Source organism: Fukomys damarensis, unplaced genomic scaffold, assembly GCF_012274545.1.
Source record: "Fukomys damarensis isolate Sample0158 unplaced genomic scaffold, DMR_v1.0_HiC HiC_scaffold_35, whole genome shotgun sequence".
Taxonomy (NCBI): domain Eukaryota; kingdom Metazoa; phylum Chordata; class Mammalia; order Rodentia; family Bathyergidae; genus Fukomys; species Fukomys damarensis.
The window spans coordinates 30,840,008-30,858,275 of NW_022900947.1; the positions used below are offsets into that span (position 1 = coordinate 30,840,008).

Below are 18,268 nucleotides of genomic sequence, written 5' to 3' on the forward strand. Positions count from 1 at the left end.
AGAGAGAGAGAAAGAAAGTGTTTGACTCTTTCATCAAAGATGGATAAGTGTGTTTGGAGTTGTTTGTGCATCTTTGAATCTGTTCCATTGATCCTTGGGTGTGTGTGGTTTTTTTTTTGGCCAGTACCATGCTGTTTTTATCTAAGTAGCTTTGTAGTATAATTTCAGACTGGGAATTGTGATGCTGCTGACTTGCTTTTGCTGTCCAGAATTACTTTTGTTATTCTAAGTCTCTTCTTGTTTCAAGGGAGTTTTAGTATTGTTTTCTTTAATGTGAGATATACTATTGGAATTTTGATCAGAATTGCATTTAATCAGTATAACAATTTTAGAAATATGACCATGTTCACTATATTGGTTCTTCCTATATAAGAACAAGGGGATATCTTTCCATTTTCTGATGTCCTCTTCAATCTCCTTTTTCAGAGTACTGAAGTTTTCAATGTAGATGTCTTTTATTTCCTTCATTAGATTGATTCCTAGGTACTTTAGTTTTTTGAATGCTATTGTGAAAGCTGTGGTTTCCCCAATTTGTCTCTCAGTGAGTTTACTCAAATACAAGAATTTTTTTTTTTTTTTTGGGGGGTAACAGGGATCAAACTCAGGACCTTGTGCTTGCAAGGCAGGCATGGTCTCACTAAGCTAAATCCCTGGCCCTAGTTTTTGTGTATTGATTTTGTATTCACTTACCCTGCTGAATTTGGTCATTAATTCTAGAAGTGTTTTAGTGGAGTTTGGGGAATTTTTTATGTAGAGTGTTGTGCCATCCACAAATAATATTATCTATTTACTTATTTTCCTACCAGAGAGCGAACTCGGGCCCTTGTGCTTGTGAGGTAGGTGGCGGCACCACTGAGCTGACTCCCTGGCCCAAATAATGTTAACTTTCTCCTTTCCTATCCTTATTATTATTTTTTAAAGAGTTATCCTTATTTCTTTTGTTATTCTTTTCTGTTGTCTAATTGTTTGGCTAATGTTTCCAGAACTATATTGAATAAGAGTGATGACCGTGGACATCCTTTTCTTGTACCTGATTTTAGAGTGAAAGCTTTCAGTTTTTGTTCATTTAGCATAATGTTGGCTGTTGGTTTATTATAGATGGTCTTTATCAAATTAAGATAGAGTCCATCTATTTCAATTTTTGGTAGGGTTTTTATCCTGAATGGGTGTTAGACTTTGTCAAATGCTTTTTTTATTCCTATTGAGAGGACCATATAGTTTTTGTTCTTGGATCTGTTCATAATGGTGTATTACATTTATTGATTTGTGTGTGTTGAACCATTCTTGCCTCTCTGGGATGAATTCTGTTTGGTCATGGTGTATTATTTTCTTGTTGATTTGCTGTATCCTGTTTTCTAGTACTTTATTGAGGATTTTTGCATCTATGTTCATTAGGGAGATGGCCTTCTCTTTTTTACTTGGATTCTTCTCTCATTTTGATATCACAACGCTTGCTTCCACAATTGAGTTTGGGAGTATTACTTCCCTCTCAATTTCATTAAAGAGTTTCAGAAGTAGCATCATTAGGTCTTCTTGAAATTTCTTGAAGGATTTTGGAGAATGTCCCATGTGCTGCTGAGAGGAATGTGTATTGTGATTTTGTGAGGTGGAACATTCTATAGACATCTACTAAGTCCATTTGTTCAAAAGTTGGTTCAATTCTGTTATGGTTTGGGTTTAGATGTTCCCCCAAAGCCTCATGTGGTCATAGACTGGATCTAGAATGTATGAGGTCTCTTTACTATGGGCTTCAATTCTTTTTTCAGATCCTTGCTGATCACTTCCCTCCTTCTTTTCTTCCTCATGTTGTCATATCCCAGCATCTGGACAACAAATCTTGGGGAGGCTGTTTTTCTCCTGGTCACTACTCTGTCATCTTCTGGGAACTGGTCCACCTCACCTTTAAAAAATTTTTTTGAGACAAGGTCTGACTATGTAGTTTAGGCTGGCCTTGAACTTGTGGTGATCCTCTTGCCTCAGCCTCCTGAGTTCTGGGATTACAGGCATATACCTCCATGCCTGCTTAAATTGCCCTGCCCTGTATACCCCCAAAATGTCCTTGAATAGATAAACTATGAAATAAACTGATTAATCCATAACAAGGAATACTCAATTTTAGAAAGGAATTGTAATTTTAGCTACTCGGAAGGCTGAGGTAGAGGATATCAAGTTTGAGGTCGGCCTTGTCAACTGAATGAGACTGCATCTCAAAATAAAAAAGTGAATTGTGTGGGGTGGGGTGGTGCTCAGTGGTGCCACACCTGCCTGGCAAGCACAAAGTCCTTAGTTTGATTCCAGGTACCAGTAAAAAAAGTGAATTGTGTTGGGCCAGGGATTTAGCTCAGTGGTTCTGCCACCTGCCTTGCAGATACAAGGTCTCAAATTTGGTTCCCAGTACAAAAAAAAAAAAAAAAAAAAAAAAGTGAATTGTGTTAGGGATGTAGCTCAGTGAGAGACTCTGGGTTCATTTTCCAAGAAAACACACATACACACACACACACACACACACACACACACACAAGAACAAACTACTGATGCTCTCTATGACTTGGCTGGATTTCAAGGGCATTATGGTGAGTAGAAAAACCAATCTCGGGATATACACTGCAAGATGCCAGTCTCAAAAAAGATGCATATTGCATGATTCATCTATTTATATAATTTTCTCAAAATGACAAAATTATAGAGATGGAAAATATAGGTTGCTGGAGATTCCAAGGGTATACATGTAACTGCAGAGGGGGTGGCATCGGGAGATCTTTGTGTGATAGAAGAGGTTTTTTTTGTCTTGATTGTAGTTACAGGAATGGTAACAGAAACCTATATGTGTGATAAAATAGCACAGAACTAGAGGTACAAATGTTTTGTTGCCAGAGCTAATGAACTGGTTTTGGTATTATGCAATAGTTATATAAACATGTAACTGTGGGGAGAAACTAGAGGAAAGGTACAGCAGGACTGCTTCCTACTACCTTTTAACTTCTCGTGACACCATAATTATTTTATAATAAAAAGGTTTTAAAAACTTTTCAGGACTACTTGGGAGGTTGAGGCAGGAAGACAGCTTGAGCTCAGGTGTTCGAAGTCAGTTTGAGCAACATAGCAAGAATTTGTTTGAAAAAAATTATACGTACACATCCATAAAGTGACTCTCTCCTCCTTTCTCTGTTGCACTTAGCTACATTTCTACCCTTTGTCTATTTCTTCAAGGTCAGCCTGGACAACACAGGGAACCCCTATCTCAAAACACAACAAAACAAAGCAACAACAGCAAAACAAAAAAAGAAAGGAAGGAAGGAAGGAAGGAAGAAAAAAGAAGAGCAGTAGAGAGAAGTTGAAAATCTGTAATTGAAAAGGTAAAGGACTTATACTACTTGGTCGGTAACTGCTACCTCCCTCCTTTGGTCCATGCCAAACATGCTGTCTAAGAAAGTCATATAAGATCCCTCACTTCTATTTTATTTTATTTCTTTGGTACCTGGGATCGAACTTGGGTCCTTGTGTTTGTAAGGCAGGCAGTGGAACCACTGAGCTAAATCCCCGGCCCTAGGATGCCCCACTTCTAGATTGCCTGTCTCTAGTTTCTCCTTCCCCAGGCTCTGAATTTGAATTCTGGTCAGAACATCCCTGAAGCCCCCATCCCCACCTCAGCTTTCTGCTTGCCTTTGAGGCTCTGTGAAAGTAAGTGTCGGTGGCTGACTCCCTTGATATGGCAAGGTCCGACTTCGTAGCTTGGTTGTTTTCATGTGGGTGAGGAGAATATATTTCTATAGCAGAGTGGCTGAATTCAGTAGACCTACGGAAGATCCTCTGTGGAGATGCCGAGGTGGAGGGAGGATGTCTGTTTGAAAAGTATTTTTGGCTACAGTCAAAAGTGCTAAAGTTTTCAGTTAATGAAGAAAAGTGTTCTAGGCAGTCAATGGCTCCAAAAAATGGGAGAGACAGAGCCGACTTTGTGCTCTTTGAAGGCAGTATTGTAAGTCTTCCTTTAATGCTGAGGATCAGCAGCTGAGGAACAATAGTCTGTGTCACATGTTAGATAGAGCAAATGTAGTATGTTCAATGAAGGAAACGTGACAAGTTGTCAGAATCAAGATGGAGTCACTAGGCAACCCTAACACACACACACACACACACACACACACACACACAAACTACCACAAGAATCACAAGTTTGCAGAATGGCAGAAACCACTGCAACTATGTATGAACAATAACAACAACAACAAAACAAAAACAAAAAAACAACCCGCCGCCCAAAATAGGGACATCTCTGTAATCCCAGAATATTCTGGGAGGCTGAGGCAGGAGAAGCACACATTTGAGACAAGCCTGTGCAGTGCTTAGTGGGCAACTTGGAATGACTTAGTGAGACCCTATCTCAAAACAAAACGAAACAAAACAAAAGTACTTCTACGAGGACATCTGCCCATTCGACCTTTGACTGATGCCATGCTTGTTAGAATCCTTGTGGCCAAGGATTATTGCTTGGAATTACCTGACTTAATCCTCTGTGCTTTTGCCTTTAAAAGCTGCCCCTTGCTTCAAGTGCTTTGACTATGCCCACAGTTTACTATAAGTGTTTATTCCACTGTCTCACTCTACTGTTTCCAAATAGGTACCAGTGATCCTTGGCAAATCTATTGTTTTTAGATTTAGGTGGACAATTCTGTACAGGAAAAGCAAGCACCATGGATGCACCCCTCCATATGGAATTGGGCAGCTATGGATTAACTGTTACTGGACAACTATGGGTTAATTGAGTAACTATGCTTTTTGTAGAATGCACCTGAGTAACCATGACAACTTCTGTAATCTGTCAGCAAAGGAGCTCATCGGACTCAAAAAGTCCCGCCGGTACTTTTTGCTCCTGCCCGCCTCCTCTCCTCTGCTTTGTGTAAAGCCTGCCTGCTACATTGCCAGGGAGACTCCAATGGAATTAAGCTGCATAGATGTAAAAAGAGGTGCATTAAGAAGCACAAACTTCTGTTCGGGGATCTCAAGACAGGAGTCACTCACTGAGCCGCTGGCATTATTAAAAGCTGATTTGCTCCTCCTTTGTGTGTCAGAGTGGTCTGCTTGGGAATCTCACACAGTTTCCTGCTGCATACCAAGGAAGGCACCCAAGGAAGACTGAGGGAGAGGGCTGGGGATGTAGCTCAGTGGTGCTGAGTCTGCCTAGCAAGTGCAAGGTCCTGAGTTTGATTCCTGGTACTGGAAAAAAAAAAAAAAAAAAAAAGACTGAGGGTGAGGCAGCCAGACTTCTGAAGCAGTGACACATTGCACCTCAGAGGACAAATAGGAATGTGCCTGCAGAGACTAGGCTATTGCTCTAATTTTGCTTGTACCAAGACTACGCTGTCCTTTGTGTGGATCTATTTAGTTACAAAGAGGTTTATTTTGGTTCATGGTTCTGGAGATGTCATGATGACCTTGCTGGCAGAGTCCTGAGGCAGCCCAGGGTGTCACATGATGAGACACAAGGAACACACATCGTGTGTGTGTGTGTGTGTGTGTGTGTGTGTGTGTGTGTGTGTGTGAAGATCAGCTTATCTAGGCTAGGGTAGCACTATGCTAGAGTATATGGTCAGCTTGTAGGAGTCCTCGGCTTCAATCACAAAAACTGAGTGGTGGTGGTGGGGAGTTACTGTCGTAATTACTGTAGTTAATTAATTTTTTTAGTTTTGAGGCAGGGTCTTGCTATATAGTTCAGGCTGGCCTCCAACTCACTATGTGTCCTGGGCTGGCCTCAAACTCCTGTCAATCCTCCAGCCTCAGCCTCCTGAGTGCGCTCACCACCACGCTGGGTACAGTACTGTAGTTTTTAAATGGAGCTTTAGGATTATTTCTCCTATCTTATTCTCCTTGAAATTATTTTGCTCTTTTCTTTCTTTCTTTTTTTTTTTTTGGTACTAGGGACTGAACTCTGGACCTTGTGCTAGTAAGGCAGGGATGGTGCCACTGAGCTAAATCCCCAGCCCTTTGCTCTTCTTAGTCTTGATTTTTTTTCCATGTTAGAATCCAACCCAGGGCTTTGCTCATGATATGCAAGTCCTCGGCTACTGAATTACATCCCCAGCTCATCATAATTTTAATTTTTTCTTTGTACTCTTTCTTTCTTTCTTTTTTTTGTACTAGGGATTGAACCCAGGACCCTGCATTTGTGAGGCATGCATGGCATGACTAAATCCCTGCCCCCACCTTTTGGTACTGGGGTTAGAACTCAGGTCCTTGCATTTGTGAGGCAGGCTGCAGAACCACTGAGCTAAATCCTGCGTCCTCTTTTCCTTTTTTTGAGAAAAGGTCTCACTATGTAGCCAAGCTTGCCTTGTCCTCCTGCCTCCGCCTTCTGAGTGCTAGGATTGCAAGTGTCTACCACCACACCTGGCTATTTTAACTTTACTTCTTTTTCTCTATATAATTTAGAAGTAGCTTGTCCAGTTTCATGAAATCTTGCATAGACTGTTGGTCAGGACTTTATAAAGTTTAATTAAACCTTTTTCTTGAACTCTTCTTATATAACCCTTTAGTGTTAATTTTATTTACTTATTTTGTGGTACTGGGGGTTAAATTCAGGACCCTCACACTGAGCTCAGTACTTATTTATTTATTTATAGATAGGGCAATTGCTATATAGTTTTGGCTGGCCTTGAGCTGGCTATGCAACCCAGGATATTCTCAAACTCATGGCAATCTTCCTGCCTTCTGAGCACTGGGATTACAGGCTTGTGCCACCATGCCCAGCTTTATTTTTTTATTTTGAGACAGGGTCTCACTAAGTTTCTAAATGGCCTAAGTTGGGCTTGTACTTGTGATCCTTCTGCCTCAGCCTCCTAGAATGCTGGGATTGCAGGTATATACCATTGTGCTTTAAATTTTACTCTCTTCAAGGCAGTCTAATCCAATTTTAAGTTTTCTTTCTATATATCTCCACAGTACCCTGCACTTCTCTTTAAATAACATGGATTATAAGGCTTTATTCATTCTGTCTTCTGGGAGGACAGGTCATAGGTACCAGCTCTGTGTCGCTCACAATATCCTGCAATATATGTTGATTGGGTCACGCTTGGAAGCTGCAAAAGTAGAAGGACTTTCTTGGGAGTCTTAGGAATTGTGATTTCAGAGCTACATGTTCCAAAAACTCTGATTCTGTGTTCCAGTGAAGCTCAGGATAACAGGAGCTTATGCAGGCAAGCAGTGCTGATTTATCACAAAGCAGTAAAAATTCCTTACAGGAAACTTCTATCAAATGTTGAAAAAAAAAAAACTGGAGCCAGCAACAGAAGATGAAGAAAAGATTGTTTAAGCAGAGTGGAACTGCCCATAAAATAAGATCCTGAGGACCTCTTGCTCGGTTACCTGGTCATCCCCGAGCAACAGGTGGAGGCACCAATGTCCCCACTGCAGGCAGCCGCTGGATATGTGCCTGAGCCCTGCTGCTTGGCGGCCCCCTGACTCCTTTGCGGTTGCTTTCATCATTCTCTTGTTTTCCCACCTAGACTCTAAAATAGGTGTGCCGCAGACATATTTTTCTCTTATTTAATATAAATGGGTGTTTGATGGTAGGGGTTGAAAGGCTAAACTATTCAGCAAGTAATACGCAAGGTAAGGATAATTACTGGATGAAATGCCGTGGGAGATCGGAGGACTGCTGTGAAGGGATTCATCGCAGGTACAAGGAGGGATGTCTGTTTAATAGGAGAAAGATCAAAGGACGGTGAGGAAACAGTCTGGAAGTTTGGCTAGTGGGTGAGAGCTGACAGAGCTCTATAACTGTCTCCTTTTCTCAAAGGTAAGAGGTGAAGGCACCTGAGAGCAGGGAGGCAGAGGTGCTGGGACTGGAGACAAATGCAGAGCAGAGGAGATCTGTGAGGAGCACGTGGACAGAGGGGAGCCAGGAATTTCTGGGTAAAGTCAAGGCCCAGTGGAGGAGGAGACCACAAACCCATGGTGGCACCAGTCACATCAATCTGCCCAGGAGGATTTTCCTTCAGGTATGACAGGAGCATAGGAACAGACCATGTGAACAGTCACACTAACCCAGGGCTGGAGTTTTTTCCAGACTAGTGCAGTAAGACAATTGAATCAGTGAGTTCAAAACACTGTATTGACCAGAGATGCTTGATAGGGTAAAACACAAGAGAGTTTTATTCAGCAGAACTGCTTTTGGTTGTTTGTTTGTTTTTAGTACCAGGGATCAAACTTGGGTCCTTTCTCTTGAGAGGCAGGTGGTGGAACCACTGCATTAAATCTCCAGCCTAGGATCTGCTTTTAAGTGAAAGTGCTCTGGGCAAGAGACAAATGACCTCTCAAGATTTACCAGTGGGTGATAGAGGAAGAGTAAGGAGGAAGAAGAAGAAAGGAGGAGCAGGAAGAAAAGAAAGACGGGAACCAAGGATGTAGCTAGTAGTATAGTGTGTGCCCTAATACACATGAGCCCTGGATTCAAGTTCCAGCACCTCCCACCCGCTAAAGTAAAAGATTAAAAATAATGAGATCGGCCCATGTTGAGACCAGAGGAACATGACTCTGAGGGGACGGGGCAGGGAAGGCAGAAAGAGAAAGAACATAAGGGTGGAGAGGATGGAGAAAGAAGAGGAAGAGGGAGGAGGAAAAGGACGAGGGGAGAGGTTTTTGGTTTGGTTTGTGGCAGCATTCCACTCCTGGTTACAGAGATTTCCCTGTATTTGTGCAGTGATTTTTATTTTGTGACTGAAGGGAATTACAATGGTTTTTGTTTCATATAGTTTTAACTGAGAAAAGAAAATTTAATACAGGCTCTTGTATTTCTCAGCGTGAGGTTGGGCTATTTCTTTCCCCTTGTTTTGGAAGATAGAGCCAAAGTTGATCAGTCTTTCAGGCATTTGAAGTCATCTGACAGCCTCATTGCATAAGGCTCAGAGATCTGGCTTTAGAGCCTCTTTGTGCTTGGGTCACTACCAGGATTTCCAAGAATTCTGGTCTCTTTACTTCACTGACCCCATTTGAAGCATTCAGGACTTCATGCTGGGATCTGCTATAGTAGAAGGGCAACTTCTTTGATTGCCTAAGGTTCTTGTCCTAAGAAAGAACACAAGCTCCCTATTTTTAACAACCTCCAGATAGTCCCCACTTGTTTCCTATTACACAGTGAGTCAGGTGGCTCATAAGGTAGGGCACCATGGCCCTGTCATCCTCTCCTTCCACTCTGTACCGGATCCCTGGGAGTCAATGGACAAACCAACAGCAATTTTAGATTAGTGATTTTTGTTGTTGTTGTTTTGAGACAGGGTCTCACTATGTAGCCCAGGCTGGCCTCAAACTCACAGCTGTCCTCCTGCCTCAGCCTCTTGAGTGCTGGGATCATGGGTGTGCACCACGATGCTCAGTTTAGTTTAGTAATTTTAATTGATTTTATTGTCCATTCTAGAGTGAGGCAACAGTTTATTCCTCCTCCTGCTCCTGTTCTTTCTTTTTCTCCTTCCTTCCCTTTCTTCCTTGAAGGATATGAGTCTTATTTTATAGTGTAAAATCTTATTTCCCTTAGGATAATAATTTACTTTTTGGATTTTTCTTGTGTCTGTGTTGTCTCTATCTCCTCTGCTTCTCTTTCCTCCTTCAGAATATTTGTTTTGGCCTCCATCTTTACTGTCAGAAGGTTTCCTCCAAGGTCTGCTGATCTTTGCATGCTTGCTAGCATTTTTAACCGCATCGCTGCCAATCTGATTGGAAGCTCAGCATGAGTGGGCAGGGCTTGTCAGTTTGTGGGTTTATTTTTAGACAGATGAAGTAGAGAGCCAGCTTTTATGTGTGGGAGGGTGTGTGCTCCCCCAAATGTCAGGGTGTGCAGGCATTTTCTCCGCAGGAATGTAGTTATCTGGAGAAAGTATCTTCAGCCTACTGCCTGGGAGGTATAAACTGGGCTGTAGCCCTGGGCAAGAAAGGCAGTGAGGAATCTCGCAGTGTAGTGCGTGGACTTGAGCTGATCACGCCCCTGCTCTCTTCCTGCCTGTGCACCCTGCCCCCACCGAGGTCCTCAGGTTGTTCCTTCCTGGGGAATGGGAGGTAGGGAGGGTTGGATGCCTGACTGACGGGGAGGGGGCCCTAGGGCTGCTGTTTAAGTCTTCAGATAGCCTCCATATTCTCAGGGTCTTGTTCCTACCATTATCTTCCAGTGTGTGGGGCTTCTGGGCTGCTTCTTGTGGGTGCAAAGCTTGGCGCTCCTCTGCTCTAATTTAGTTACCATTCCTCCATCTGTTTGGTTTTCATATGTTTTGCTCTAGGGGTGTTACCGGGTTCTAGGATTCTGTTGGCTCTTCCCAGGTTCCTGCCCTGAAGAAAGAGTTGGACAAGACACACACAAAAGGTAGCGAGGTTTTACATTCATTCAGGGAGAAGTACACTCTGTAGAGTGAGAGTGGGCCACTGAGAAAGCTCACAGTGACCTTGAGGTTAGTGGCCCCTGTCTTTAATCTGACAGCCCTGGCTTTAGGCTGACATCAGATCTAGGGCATTCTATCAAAAACCTGCTTGATTTCCCACCAGAGGAAGTGAAGACAGTGCTTTCTGGCTTGCCTCAGGTTCAGGGCTTGGGAACTCTTTTCTGTGCGTGTGTCCTGGATCTCTGTGACTGACAGGTCAGCCCACTTGCCCAGCCAGCTGGCCATACCCTAATCTCCTGCGTCAGAGGTACAGATATTCTCAGTTTTATGGAAGATAGGGTTTGTTTTTTGTTTTTAGGGGTCTACTAGGAATCGAACTCAGGACCTTGCACTTGCCAGGCAAGTGCAGTGCCACTGAGCTATATCCCTGGCCTGGAAGATGGGGTTTGTGTTCTGATTGTGTTTTGGAGGCAATTTTCAGAAGAAAAGATTAGAAAAGGACAATGCTGGAAATCGGCATTCTAGAATTTCTCTGATCATCACTATCCATGTTAATTAATTAATTTAGTAATACTGGAGCTTGAACCCAGAGCCTTCACTCTGAGCTATGCTCCCAGACCTTTTTAAATTTTGAGGCAGGATCTCACTAAATTGCTAAATTACCCAGGCTGGGCTTGAACTTGTAATCCTCCATCTTAGCTTCCTAGAGTGGTAGAATTCTATGCCTGGCAAAATTTATTTCTTAAAAAAAAAGTGTAAGAACCAGGCATGGATGTGCATTGATGTAATCCCAGCACTGAGGAGGCTGAGGCAGGACGATTGCAGCAAGTTTGAGGCCACCCTTGGCTACCTAGTGAGTCTAACACCAGCCTGAACATCATAGTAAGACACAGTCTCACCCTTCCCCCTAAAAAAGAAAATTAAAAAGAGTACAAGAGTGTAGCTTGTATTCAGTTTGAGGGCAGTGCCAAAGAGAGCTGTGCCTAGTCATACTGGAGCCGGAAGCAAAGGAAATGTTAATACTGATTAGATCTTTTAAAATTTTGGAGCTGAGTGTGGTGGCAAATGCCTGTAATCCTAGCACTCCTGGAGGCAGAGGTAGGAGGATAGCTGCAAGTTCAAGGCCAGCCTAAAATACACGGTAAGACCTCCATCTCAAAAAAAATCAAAACAAAAAACTCCCTTTTAAAAATTTATTAAGGGACTTTTACATTATTTCTGATTTTTTAAAAATATTGCACTAAAGGGCTGGGGATTTAGCTCAGTGGCATGGTGCCTGCCTCACAAGTGTTTGATCCCTGGTACCCCCCCCCAAAAAAAAATTGCACTAAAGTATAATTTATCTGAAATGTTTGAGATCTTTTCCCCTTTATAGCCCAATCAAGTGACTTACTTGCTTTACCCTAATTCAGGTCCTGGGAGGCATCACTTTCTCCATCAGATAATCACACACCTTGCAAGCTGCTGCAGGTGAACATGCCATCCAATGACCAGCTTGTTTGCTGCGCCAGCTTCAGCTTCCAGACAAATCCCAGGGCCACCCTAGCAATCGGTTCGTCTTCATCAGACCTCCTGTGTAGCTCATGAGGAGTGTTCAATTCTGTTTCTAGCCAGAGCTGATCTCTTCCAGGCGATGAAGGCCTGGTCAAAGTGAGTTCCTACCAGTGTCATTCAGGCACCTCATCATTCATTATTCATACATGATGTAAAATACGTGACGCTGCTAGTTTCAGAACGTTCCTACCAAGGTGAAGTGACAGCAACAGAATTATAAGCATATCCTCTAGATTCTTCTGGTGTTGACGTTTTTTTGTTAAAAACTTTGACAGGGCTGGGGGTTTAGCTCAGTGGTGCGGCCGCCTGCCTTGTAAGTGCAAGGACCAGAGTTTGATCCCTGGTACCAAAAAACAAAACAAAACAAAACAAAACAAAACAAAAAACTTTGAGAGGGAAGCAAAAAAAGCAAAACTTTTCTGAGTAGCTGTGGGACCATTACTAGTATACACGTGTGTCAGAGAAGACTCCTTTAGGGCCAGCTGTGAGACTTTCCTTGGCTAAGTGGGGGATGGAGGACGAAGGTGTTTTAGCTGCTAGGGAGCAGGGTGATGCAATGCAAGCACATTAATTTTAGTCTTTGTTTTTAGTAGCTGTGGTGGTTTAGGGATGCTTTTAAGTCTTTGTCCTTTGCTGTAATGAAGAGCAGCCATGTGGAGGAGATCTTAGTTCTCATTTGTTTACAGGAAACCTTACTCTTGGGATGCTCCATCCAAAGAAGCATCCATAGAGGCACCAGGACTGAATAAAGACACACATTTGAATGTCACAGACACAGGGAAGAGCTAGAGCAATGTCCATTAAAGTGTCAAACTGTAGTATGGACTACAGTTGGTTCTTGAACTGTTGTACACCTGGTTTGTGTGTTAATTTTGTATTCTGGCCGGGTGTGGTGGTGCATCCCTATGAGCCCAGCCCTTGGGAGCCTGAGGCAGGAGGATGCTGTCTCAAAACAAATAAAAAAATTTTGTATTTTGGTATGTTACTGAATTTGGTTATTAATTCTAGAAGTCTTTTGGTGAAATTTTTTGGGTCTTTTGGGAAAAGAATCATGTCATCTATAAATAATGATAATTTGACTTCCTCCTTTCCTGTACATGTCCCTTTTATTTTGTCCTTTTGCCAGATGGCTTTGGCTAATGTTTTGAGTATACAGAGGTATGGAACTGGAGTGGTGATAGTGGTCATTCCTGTTTTGTTCCTTATTTTAGAGGGAAAGCTTTCAGTTTTTCCTCTGTTTAATGTGGGAGAAATTTGTCACAAATGGCTTATATCAGACTGAGATAAGGTCATTCTATACCTATTTTCTTTATTCAATAAATTTTTTTGTACTAGGGATAGAACTCAGGACCTTGCCCTTGAGAGGCCGGTGCGGTGCCACTGAGCTACTGTCCCCAGTATGTTTTTTTGTTTTGTTTTTTGCAGTACCAGGGATTGAATGCAGGACCTTGTACTTGTAAGGCAGGCACAGTGCCATTGAGCTAAATCCCCTGCCCTAATGATTTTTCTTCAAATCACAAATGGATACTGTATTTCATCAAAGGCTTCTTCTGTATCCACTGAGATGATGAGATGATCATATGATTTTTTTCTTGTTTCTTTTCTCTTTTTTTTGTACCAGGGATTGAACTCAGGTCCTTGTGCTTGTGAGGCAGGCAGTGGAACCACTGAGATAAACCCCAGGCCCTCCTTGTTTCTCTTTGTACGATGTACTACATTCACTGATTTGCATATGTTGGGGCCAAGGATTTAGTACAGTGTTTCTGTGCCTGCCCAGTTGCAAGGTCCTGAGTTTGATTCTTGATACAAAAAACAAAACAAAACAAAAAAGAACTGATTTGCATATGTTGGACCATCCCTTCGTCTCTGGAATGAAACCTACTTGGTCATGATATGTAATCTTTTTGATGATTTGTTACATTTTGTCTTGTTGGTGATTTTTGCACCTATATTTACTAAAGAGATCGGCCTGTAGTTTTCTGTGTTGGTTGGGTCCTTTTTTTGCTTTGGAATCAGGTTGAAAGCTAACTTCCAGGACTGACTTGAGGAGTACTGTTTCCTTTCCAGTTTCATTAAAGAGTTTGAGTAGTATTGGCATTAGATCTTCCCTAAAATTCTTACAGAATTCGACAATGAATCCATTGGGTCCTGGGCTTTTCTTTTCTTCTTCTATTTTTTTTTTTTTTTTTTTTTTTTTTTTTTTTTTTTTTTTTTTTGGTACTGGGGATCAAACTCTGGACCTTGTGCTTGTGAAGCATGCAGCGGAACCACTGAACTAAATCTCCAGCCCTGGGCTTTTCATTGCTGGAAGTTTTTTCTTATTACTATTTCAATTTTATTGCCTATTATTGAGTTATTCAGGGATTTTGTGTCATCATGGTTTAGATTTTTATAATTCATATTATCTAGGAATCTATCCATTTCTTCTGGATTTGCCAATATATTGGAATACAGGGTTTCAAAGCAGTTACTACTAATAATCTTCTGGAATTTGGTGGCATTTATTTTGATTTTGCCTTGTTCATTTCTAATTGCATTGATTTGGGTTTTTTCTTTCCTTTTTTTTTTTTTTTTAAACTATGATTGACGAACTTTTGTTTGTCTATTCTGTTTTTTCTTTCAAAGAACCAGCTCTTTGATTCATTGTATTTTTTAGTCTCAATTTCCTTAATTTTCACTCTGATTTTTATAGTTTCCTTCCTTGTACTAGCTTTGATTTTAGATTATTCTTATTTTTGAGGAACTTGAGGTGTGTTGTTAGATTATTTATTTGGGCTCACTCTTTGTTCTTATGTGGGCATTCACAGCTATAAGCTTCGCTCTCAGGACTGCTTTCATTGTGTCCCATAGGTTCTGATATGTTGTACTGATGTTATCATTTGATTCTAGGAACTGTCTAATTTCTTCTGTGACCTATTCATTATTGACGAGAATGTTGTTCAATTTCTATATGTTTGCATAATTTCTTTTGTTTATTTTGGCACTGATTCCTAGTTTGATAGCACTATGATTTGATAATATACATGGGATAATTTTGACTCTTGCATTTACTTAAGCATGCTTTGAGGGCTAGCATGTGGTTTATCTTGGAGAAAGTTCTATGTGCTCCTGAGAGGAATGTGTACTCTGTTGGTAGGTGGAACACTGCAGCTATCTTTTTATTTTTTGGGGGGGTACTGGGGATTGAACTCAGGACCTTGCACTCGTGAGGCAGACGATGGAACCACTGAGCTAAATCCCCAGCCCTGTAGCTATCTATTAAGTCCATTTGTTCAAAGGCTTGATTCAACCCTGATATTTCTTTGTTAATTGATCTATTTGTGATCTATCTATTTATATTGAGGTTCCCCACTATAATTGTGTTGATGTTTATCTGATCTTTTCTGTCCAGTAGTGTTTGTTTTATGAAGTTGGGTGTGCTGGTGTTCTGAGCATATATGTTTATAATTGTTATATCCTCCTGCTGAATTGTACCCTTCACTAATATGTAGTGACATTTTTGGCCTCTTCTGATCTGTTTTGGCTTGAAATCTATCTTGTCTGTAAATAGGATAATTCCTCCTTTTTTTTGCCTTTGCATAGAATATTGTTTTCTATCCTTTGATTTTTAGTCTATGAATTTCTTTTAGTCTGTGAATTTCTTTTCTTGTATACAGCGCATTGTTTGGAATTGTTTCTTGATACATTTTGCTGATCTGTGTCTTTTGACTGGGGAATTGAGATCATTTGCATTGAGAGTTGTAACTGAAAGTCTCCCATTCTTTGCTAAGCTGGTCATTTATGCTTTGTTTATATATTTTTTCTTTTTCTGGTACTTGGGATCAAACTTAGAACCTTGTGCTTGCCAGGCAGGCACGGTGCCATTGAGCTACATCCCCAGCCCTGTTTTGTATCATTTTGTTTAGCCTATCTAGTTTTTTATTAGTGATTTCTTTAAACTCACTGATTGCCTTGTTTATTAAGTCCGTTATATATTTAGCTATATTTTCTTTGAGCTTGAGAAGCATGTTATTGTTCTGTTTTTTAATCTCTACTTTTATCATTCTGAATAATTCAGCTGTGTCTTTTTATTTCCTTCCTCTCAATGCTCCAGGGATCAGCTTTGGAAGAACTGAAAATTTTTAGAGGCATTATTTTTTTCCTGGTACCAGGGCTCAAAATCAGGACCTTGTGCTTGCAAGGCAGGCATGGTGCCATTGAGCTAAATCCTGAGCCCTTGGGGGCATTTTGTTGTCTTGTCTTCTCAAGGTTTATTGTTGTATTTTTTTTGTGTGTGTATTGAGGTTTGTGGGTGCTTATAATGGAAAGATTTTGTTTCCAGTATGCAGATCTTTTTATTTAGTGTCTGCTTCAGTGGTGCACTCTAGGTCTGGTTAACTATAAGCCTTTACCTCTGTCCCCAAATCCGACTACCTTCATTGATTTGAGAGTTTGTATGGAGGTTCTAGCAGGGGAATGCAGCTACGTGTATACCCTTGACTGAGGAAATGGTCCTCTTCTACTGGGCTGGTTGTCCTACAGAGTGCACAGCTTCAGGAGGGACACACATGAAGCTGTGAGGGAGGAAGGGGATGCCTGCCTAGCCAGCCAGATCATCTGAGTCCACACTGGTGATCAGTCGGGTGACAGATGTTGCAGGCCTCATGTTCTGCTTCCATTAATTTGAAAGGGGAGGATGCAGTGTAATTAACCCAGCACCCAGTTCTCCAGGAAAGAACCACAGAATGGTTAATGCTACAATGAAAATATGGATATTGGGATACAGAGAAAACCAGTTAATAGCAACAAATCTGCCACCTTGGCAAGAACAACTATATCAACAACAATAATGGTATCAAAGACAAAATGGATATTGAGATACTATAAGAACCAATAATACGCCTCCTGTAATCATAGAAAAGATATCTGTAATTATAGGATAAACACTAAGACAAACTGGGTGTGGAGGCACACACCTGTAAACCCAGCATTTGAGAGACTGATGCAGGAAGATTGCCATAAGTTCAAGTCCTGACCAAGGCCAGTCTGAACTACATAGTGAGCCCTTTTTAAGAAAAAAACAAAAACAAAAACAAAAACAAACAAAAAAAAAAACACCAGGGCTGAGGATTTAGCTTAGTGGCACCATGCCTGCCTCGCAAGCTCAAGGTCCTGAGTTCAAGGCCTAGTACTGAAAAAAAAAAAAAAAAGAAAAGAAAACAAATTAAATGCTAACACAAACCAAATGTCAACATATAGTAGATATTTACCAAATGCAACAATGTGCCTCTACTAACAATATAAAAGAATTCAACAGTGATAGCATAGAGTTAACTATTTAAAGGTTAATAAAGTTTAATGGTTATACTATCTAAGATATAGGAGGTGGGGAATGGGAGAGTGAAAGAAGAAAAATTTGAAAACTTAAGCAATGGAGGATGAGAACAGAAAAGTGAAAAAAGAATCTTATTATGGACTAAAAAGAAATTACTAGAACTAGATAAGGACAGCATAAAAGAACAAAGCAGAAGAATATGAAAAAATTAAAAGGGAAAAGACTCCCAAAATAAAACAAAAAAGAAAGAAAAAAAAAGAATCCATAAAACATTCTCTGTCTGTCTGTCTGTCTGTCTCTCTCTCTCTCTCTTTTGCGGGATGGGGTACTGAGGATCAAACTCGGACCTTGTGCTTGCGAGGCAGGTGGTAGAACCACTGAGCTAAATCCCCAGCCCTGGCAGATCAGTGAGGACTGCCCAGCTGTGTGGGGAGCTTGCTGCCCCCCCACCTCCAGTGTCCCGGTACACTGCCACACTGTAGAGGCACAGGTGGTCACAAAGGCCATTGTACTGAGCTCCAGAAGATAGAATGGAAGTGAACAGGTACAATAAAGTCACATTACACCTCTGTAGTTGGTAAGTTGGAGAGAACACCACCTTCCATCAGAACTTGGACTATCTTCAGGGAAAGGGCAGCTGGAACCTGCAGTAGAACCTTGCAGCGCTCAACCCTGCAGGGGGTCAGGGAGCTCACCCTGGGCCTTGCAGCCAGAATTCAGCCTAAATCTCAGGGGTCTGCTGTTGGCTAGCTGAGACTAGTTCTGCAGACTTAGTTCTGCACATTGCTGCCCACACTGTCTATTGTGACAGCAGAGATATACCATGAAAGAGGCTCTTCAAATTTTTTTCCTCTTATTTTTAATTTTAATTTTTCTCATTCTTCAAATTCTTCCTTTTTTCTTTTTTCTTTTTCCCACTCAGTCTCTTGCTCTCCCACATTATTCTTCATCATTGTTTTTGTTTCTGTTCCTGCCCTAATTTGGATTTCTTCTTTCTTTCCTTCTCTCTTTTTCCTTTGCTCGGTTGTCATTAGTTTCA

The 18,268-nt window shown here is 41.3% G+C and overlaps 2 long non-coding RNA genes across 3 annotated transcripts in view; both read left to right on the plus strand.

Moving 5' to 3' along the window:
* LOC104862899 overlaps nt 1–3,248 on the plus strand; it is a 59,066-nt gene extending 55,818 nt beyond the window's left edge. Inside the window, exon 3 of the long non-coding RNA XR_780447.1 lies at nt 3,211–3,248. This is a non-coding gene — a long non-coding RNA (uncharacterized LOC104862899). The remainder of the gene's footprint in view (nt 1–3,210) is intronic.
* Nucleotides 3,249–3,293: 45 nt separating this feature from the next.
* Nucleotides 3,294–12,214, plus strand: LOC104862900. 2 transcript variants are annotated; one of them, XR_780449.1, is made up of 3 exons: nt 3,294–3,356; nt 7,793–7,994; nt 11,774–12,214. It is a non-coding gene; the product is annotated as an uncharacterized LOC104862900 (long non-coding RNA). The 2 variants fall into 2 exon arrangements; XR_002025387.1 differs by lacking the exons at nt 3,294–3,356; nt 7,793–7,994 and adding exons at nt 9,931–10,011; nt 10,263–10,345.
* The last annotated feature ends 6,054 nt before the right edge of the window (nt 12,215–18,268 follow it).